Source organism: Scardinius erythrophthalmus, assembly GCF_964197995.2.
Source record: "Scardinius erythrophthalmus genome assembly, chromosome: 12".
In the NCBI taxonomy this organism is placed as follows: Eukaryota; Metazoa; Chordata; class Actinopteri; order Cypriniformes; family Leuciscidae; genus Scardinius; species Scardinius erythrophthalmus.
In genome coordinates this window covers 43,368,779-43,376,580 of record NC_138232.1, presented here as the reverse complement: position 1 = coordinate 43,376,580, position 7,802 = coordinate 43,368,779, and the positions used below count along the sequence as shown (strand labels likewise).

The 7,802-nt window shown below is 42.8% G+C and overlaps 1 protein-coding gene across 1 annotated transcript in view; it reads left to right on the top strand.

Annotated features, from left to right (window-relative positions):
* Positions 1-2,924: 2,924 nt before the first annotated feature.
* grap2b (GRB2 related adaptor protein 2b) overlaps positions 2,925-7,802 on the top strand; it is a 13,594-nt gene continuing 8,716 nt past the window's right edge. Inside the window, exon 1 of the mRNA XM_081380600.1 lies at positions 2,925-3,153. The gene's annotated coding sequence lies outside the window, so the exon portion shown is untranslated. The remainder of the gene's footprint in view (positions 3,154-7,802) is intronic.

The following is a 7,802-nucleotide window of genomic DNA, read 5'->3' as shown; positions in this document are numbered from 1 at the left end:
ACAAAACAAGTACAAAAAGAGCTGAATATATAATGGGAATCAATCAAACAGAGGTCTGATTAACGGCTTAAATTCTCAAGTAACCGAGTTCAGAACAAACCACCAGCACTGATAAACAAAACACATCTGATCTGACCTGCAGACAAACATCTGTCTTATTTCTTCTCAAATCAAACATAAAAACATAATCCACATCCATCTGTTCATTTGACTGCTTTGGTCTCCAACACAAAGTTTTCAAAATTCCTACCTTGTGCTTAAATTACCTGATAAATTACAAATATTTGTTTAGTTATTGATTTATTACTGACTCACTTAGAAAAGGGGTCACAATTATCTAATGTTGTTTTTTATGTTATTTATTAGAGGTTTTGACAATGATTATTATTTTAATTTTTTTTTTGCAAAAAACATGCAAGAAATAAAAAGTAGGAAGTTTGTGAATCTTTATATGGAAATTTGTAAATCAATAATATACATAAAATAAAATATAATTTTAAAATAAAAATATATATATATTTAGCTAATACCTTATCATGGTCCAGACAGAAACATTGTGTTGGTCCACATCTACACGTGAATTGCACACGGCCCAAATGTGGGCCGGATCTGGGCCGACACTATGTTGCTTTCTGGGGATATTGGGTCCGCAAAGGATGATGAAGAGAAAGATTTAGAGTAATTAATAGCTTAGCTTTTAATTCAACAGAATAACGGAAATAAACTAAACAACTGCGTGTCCTGAAAAAAAACGTTCAACGCTAGACCATGAGTAGAGATAACTGAAGGACTTAAATATCCAGGTAAATTAACTAAATACAAAACAGTTGTGCTCTAATTAGAAACATAATGAGTAACCATGACATTTAATGATGGCAGGAACATAGGATCAAAGACAAGCCAACTAAGGGGCTTGTTTACACAACACCATTTACAACTATAAATGTAAAACATTTTGTCCATTCGTTTACACGAAAACGGCGTTTTGGGTGGCTAAAAAACGCAAACTTTTGAAAACGCTCTCTGTGTAAACAGCAAAAATGCAAATCGATGACGTCATGCTCATGCATATTACGTGTTCAGTCTATAGTGTATCATCGCCATCTTTTGACCTGGCAGCAGAAAACAGGGTTTTTAGTTGTTTTCGCGGATCCATGTGAATGGGGATCGTTTTGACAATGGTGTTGTCTCTACGCAGAAAACTCGAAGGAAAAACGTCTCTGTTTTAAGCATAACAACCTGTTCAAGGCGGAGCCCGACGGAGCCAAAGGGGTGGAGGGATAAGGCACAGCGAAAGGCCCAAAAGTCCGTGGCGCAGGCAGATCGATGTCTGACCTAGGTGAGGACGATGGTCCCAGGAGGAGCTGAGGGGGCGAGGAGCCAAGGTCGAGTCTGAGGGACAAAGAGCCCGGTGGAGCCGTGAGGACGAGGGTCCCAGGTGGAGCCGGAGGGAAGAGGGTCCCAGGTGGAGCCAGAAAGACGAGGAGCTCAGTGGAGCCTTGAGGATGAGGGACTTAGGTGGAGGCGAAGGGATGAGGAGCCCAGTGAAGACGCAAGGACAAGGGTCCCAGGTGGAGCCAAGGTGGAGCCAGAAGGACGAGGAGCTCGGTGGAGCCTTGAGGATGAGGGACTTAGGTGGAGGCAGAGGGATGAGGAGCCCGGTGGAGCCATGAGGACGAGGGTCCCAGGTGGAGCCAAGGTGAAGCCAGAGGGACGAGGAGCCAAGGTGGAGCCGTGAGGATGAGTGTCCCAGGTGGAGCCAAGGTGGAGCCGGAGGGACGAGAAGCCCGGTGGAGTCTTGAGGATGAGGGATTTAGGTGGAGGCGGAGGGATGAGGAGCCCAGTGAAGACGCGAGGACAAGGGTCCCAGGTGGAGCCAGGTGGAGCCGGAGGGATGAGGAGCCAATGTGGAGCCGTGAGGACGAGGGTCCCAGGTGGAGCCAAGATGGAGACGGAGGGATGAGGAGCCCGGTGAAGATGCGAGGACGAGGGTCCCAGGTGGAGCCGTAGGGACGAGGAGCCCGGTGAAGCCGTGAGGACGAGGGTCCCAGGTGGAGCCAAGGTGGAGCCAGAAGGACGAGGAGCTTGGTGGAGCCTTGAGGATGAGGGACTTAGGTGGAGGCGGAGGGATGAGGAGCCCAGTGAAGATGCGAGGACGAGGGTCCCAGGTGGAGCCAGGTGGAGCCGGAGGGACGAGGAGCCCGGTGAAGCCGTGAGGACGAGGGTCCCAGGTGGAGCCAAGGTGGAGCCAGAAGGACGAGGAGCTCGGTGGAGCCTTGAGGATGAGGGACTTAGGTGGAGCCGGAGGGACGAGGAGCCCGGTGGAGCCGTGAGGACGAGGGTCCCAGGTGGAGCCAAGGTGGAGTGACAGAATGGCGGCCGGAAGTGAAGCCAGGGGATTCACACCCCAAGGCAGAGCTGGTGCCCAGCAGATCGGAGGCAGAGCCGACTTACAGTACAAATCCAACAGCAAAGCCGAGGGACTGAAGGGCGCCAGTGAATGCGGGGCCAAAGAACCGACAGATCTGGGCAGAGGAGGTGGGAGAGGGAGGCTGGGCATATGTTCTCCACAACACTGAAAACTTTAAACTGATCCTGACCAGCAGTAGTGAAATCTTTAAGTTCAGTAGAACCGGTGGTGAAACAGTCCTTGAGCTGGACAGGACCAGTGGGCTTTGGGCTGGAGTCATCGGCCTCAAGCTCCTCTCTATTTCCCATTGGCTCATACAGTTGTAATTAAAATTATTCAACTCGCATTGCAGATCAGGTTTATTGGCAACATTTACAGACTTTTCACTGTTTGTAGTGAACAAATGAAACAAAAGTAATTGAAAAAGCTCAACACAGCAAATGTTTTCCCCAAGTGGTTTCCCCAAATTCAACAGGAAATGACACTTTAAGTGAGTGTGTGAGAGAGTGTGTGTGAGAGAAAGAGAGTGTGTGCGTTTGTAAGAGAGTGTGGAGAAGGGGAGGGGAAGATGATTTACACTTTCTATTTCCCCTTTTTGCAGTCATGCATGAGCGTGTCGTGTTCGATGCGAGATAAGCTCGACTTCTGCTCTTCCTCGTTGTGAAATAACATTTCAGTCCACAGCTGCCGGCGATTGTGACACTGACGGTTCAGACGACAGACTGATCATCCTTTCATGAGCTGTAAGTACAATGATCTTTCTCATCAGTGTCTCTTTCTGAACGCGCACTGTTAAAATGAAAGAATAAACATGAGAAAAACGTATGAGTTTATATGTTTGATAAAAGTGTTTTATAGTTACACACTCTCATCTATGTGAATTATAGAGGAGAGCAGGACTGTATCAGACTCTGAGTTAAACGTCCACAAATGCCTGTTTTATTAAACTTAATTTAGAATATTTTACACAATAAAAGTAGTTGGTTGACTGAAACTGTTGTCAGAACAAGAGCATTTCTAGGACATATAAAGTTGGGGGAAAGTTGTCATGATGTGTGTTTTTATACTTTAAGCTATTTTAATAGAATAAAATAAACCAAATGAAATTAAACTGAAAACAAACCTAATGAGCATCTTGCAGTTTAGTGTGACAACTAGCCCCGCTCTCCGAACATTACTTAATCAATGTAAATAAAGCTTTATTTCTACAGCGCTTTAGATTGTCTCAAAGCAGCTTCACACACAATAAACATGAAAATAACTGAATCAGTGATGCAAACTTCAGCAAATATGAGACAAACTCAATTCCTGCTATAACAACAATGTCTTTATTCAGATCATTTCAGTTCAAGTTTTGTTCTCATCTGATAGCATCAGTTCAGTCAAATCAGCAATACCACTGAATATGAAGTGTCTTTTAGTGTCAACAGTCTTTCAGGGCTATTTCACAAGAACATGGTTTTAAACTCAGATCACATGTGTCTTTCGGTGAAGCAAACCTGCCTACGATCAGAAAGCAAAAACATGCAATAGGCAAATGAGATGAAAGGTTTTGCAGGCCTGCATCTGCAGCGGTGCAGAAACGGAAACAGGTGAGAGGATCGTGCCTCAAACATGAGCTTCCACAGACCCAGTTTACAGCACAAACCTCAGCGTGCAGAGGCATTCTGGGGGATTTGAGTCACGACTACATATTTCTCAGGTCATCATAACTTTATGCTCTTGTCACAAAAAAATAGAGACTGCTCTAACAGAGCAAATAATCATGTAAACTTTGTATGTAAGCTAATGTTCTAAAAACATTTTTCCCATTAAATTATAAAAACGTTATTTCTGAATGTTTCTCTCCCAGACAGTTTCGGCTCAGATTCGGCCCACATCCGGCCTGTTGCTGTCTGGGCTGAACATTTAAAGTTTGTTCAAATGTTTAAAAAACTTTTTTTCTTGGTTATGTGAACATTAATCATTGTATCATTCTTCAAACATTATAGGAACGTTTCTTTAGAATGTTCTCTGAATGTTCTGAAACGAGTGGTAACATTTAAAAAAATGTTAGATCATGTTTAGCTGTTTATACTTTATTACCCTAACACTGCAAATAATCATGTAAACTTTGTGTGTAAGCTAATGTTCTAAAAACATTTTTCCCGTTAAGTTGTGAAAATGTTATTTCTGAATGTTCGGCCCAGACAGCAACATAGTGTGGGCCCAGATCCGGCCCACATCCGGTACACGGATGAACAATACTTCTACAGCATTTATTAACCTTAGTTAAAGTTAATTTCAACATTTACTGAAATCAAAGGTTGTATTAGTTAGCATTAGTTAATGCAATGTGAACTAACATGAACAGCTGTATTTGTATTAACTAATATTAACAAAGATTAATAAATACTGTAACAAATGTATTGCTTATTGTTAGTGCATGTTAGTTAATACATTAACTAATGAACCTTATCGTAAAGTGTTACTGTTTTTTCAAATATTTAAAAACAAAATCTTGGTTATATGAACATTAATAATTGTATAATTCTTCAAACATTATGGGAACGTTTCTTTAGAATGTTCTCTGAACGTTCTGAAACAAGTAGTTACATTTAAAAAACGGGTTAGATCGGTGTTGAGCTGTTTATACTTTATTGAGAGTTTATTTCATAATCTCATAATATCAGTAAAACGTGAAATAATTTACTTCAAAAGATTGTTATAGTCAGTGACATCCACACTTGTTTCTCCGTTGGAGGCGTAGCTTGAAGGGACGGGGTTTATAGGGCTGCGTCCCAGATCAATATTCTCTTAAGTAGCACTTATTCTGAAAAGGTAATTACTTCACAACCTCTTAAAAAGTGTGTTCTATCTAGTATGAGTGTGTGTAGTAGCCTATGAATGCAATCCAGATGTACTATATTCGCCATGTTGTCATTATCATGTGACCCACCAGTGTCAGTCGTGTTCATAATCCTGTGGCCTCATGGGACAGTGAAGTGTCCATCATACACACACTTCAGAATCTCACCGGAAGAAGTAGGTCATCCAGGTTTGCCTGCTTTATGAGGACTGTGAGTTCAGACATATTTCGTTTATCACATACTGTTTTTCAAGCACTATATAGTAGGGAAGTGTGATTACAGACGCAGCCTGTGTCTCGGAGTCTAACCAGATGATGAGATGAATCAGGTGTGTTTGAGAAAGAGTTTGAAAATGTGTGGTGTGGGGGGCCGTTCGCATGACACTGTTTTCGAGCAAAAGCCTGTGGGCCCTATCTTGCACCCAGCGCAACTGACTTTGTAAACCGTCACATGTATCATTCCTATTTTGCACCAGACGCACAGTGGACTCTTCCCTCCACAGACGCACGTCGGTAAACTAGGGAATGAACTTGCGCTCCCGGGGGCGGTTCATCGAAAAGAGGAGGCGTGTTCCGGCGCAAACATTCCCTGGTGCTATTTTGCAGTTTCAGAAAACAATTCCGCCACAGACCAGGAGAAACCTCGTCTAAAGTCAGTGCCGCGTTGCACATGTTATTCAGATGCTATTTTAGGGGCGCATGCTTGGCCATAATCAATGTAGCGTGTGCTCAACACACACACACTTTGCTTATCTCATCTACACAGACGCAGCAGTTCTCATTTTTAGAAAACCATACATTATTACAAGGAAAAATATTACCACACGAGGGAAATCATTGTTGTGTCCATGAAGATGTGAAAAAATAGGCATAAATCTAGCTTACACATTTACCCAAATTATCATACGCCTGTTTAACCGAAGCGAGACACTGTTTTCGAGCAAAAGCCTGTGGGCCCTATCTTGCACCCAGCGCAACTGACTTTGTAAACCGTCACATGTATCATTCCTATTTTGCACCAGACGCACAGTGGACTCTTCCCTCCACAGACGCACGTCGGTAAACTAGGGAATGAACTTGCGCTCCCGGGGGCGGTTCATCGAAAAGAGGAGGCGTGTTCCGGCGCAAACATTCCCTGGTGCTATTTTGCAGTTTCAGAAAACAATTCCGCCACAGACCAGGAGAAACCTCGTCTAAAGTCAGTGCCGCGTTGCACATGTTATTCAGATGCTATTTTAGGGGCGCATGCTTGGCCATAATCAATGTAGCGTGTGCTCAACACACACACACTTTGCTTATCTCATCTACACAGACGCAGCAGTTCTCATTTTTAGAAAACCATACATTATTACAAGGAAAAATATTACCACACGAGGGAAATCATTGTTGTGTCCATGAAGATGTGAAAAAATAGGCATAAATCTAGCTTACACATTTACCCAAATTATCATACGCCTGTTTAACCGAAGCTAATCTGGGTGTGTTTCTCCGTCCCCAATGTCACTTCTCTGTGTTTTACGGCCCTGACGAGAACGTCGGTCTCCTCGGCTGTGAACCACTCCTGGCAAATCCGCTGTTATAATAGCAATCCGCCATGGAACAAGCGCGCCTGCTCTTAAAGGGAATGTGAGATGATGCTCTGATTGGTTTATTTTACATTATGCCCAAACCACACCTATGAGTAATGAAGCTTCTTCAGACCAACACATTTTAGATTTGCGCCGGTATGTATCCCGCCGGTATAATAGCAACAGCGCCCGAGACCCGCCCACAAAGTTACTTCGCTTCGGTTAAACAGGCGTATAATAATTTTAGTAAATGTGTAAGCTAGATTTATGCCTATTTTTTCACATCTTCATGGACACCACAATGATTTCCCTCGTGTGGTAATATTGTTCCTTGTAATAATGTATGGTTTTCTAAAAATGAGAACTGCTGCGTCTGTGTGTAGATGAGAGAAGCAAAGTGTGTGTGTGTTGTGCACACGCTACATTGATTATGGCCAAGCATGCGCCCTTAAAATAGCCTCTGAATAACATGCGCAACGCGCCACTGACTTTAGACGAGGTTTCTCCTGGTCAGTGGAGGAATTGTTTTCTGAAACTGCAAAATAGCACCAGGGAACGTTTGCGCCGGAACACGCCTCCTCTTTCCCTGAACCGCCCCCGGGAGCGCAAATTCATTCCCTAATTTACCGATGTGCGTCTGTGGAGGGAAGAATCCGCTGTGCGCGGGTGAGAAATAGGAATGATACATGCGTCGGTTTACAAAGTCAATTGCGCTGGGTGCAAGATAGGGCCCTTTGTCTTCGATAACAATTGCACATTAATAAACAATTATTACTTAGCTATACTTTATACAATATACATTGATACAATGATCATTTTCAGCAAATAGTTAAAAATATACCTAAAATACATTTTGAAGTAAAGTGCAAATACATACACTTTTAAAAAATATAAAATTTTCACTTCAAGTATATTTTTCTAAAATATATTTTTAGAAAATATACTAAAGTACAATTATTTTAAAGTGTGTCAAAAG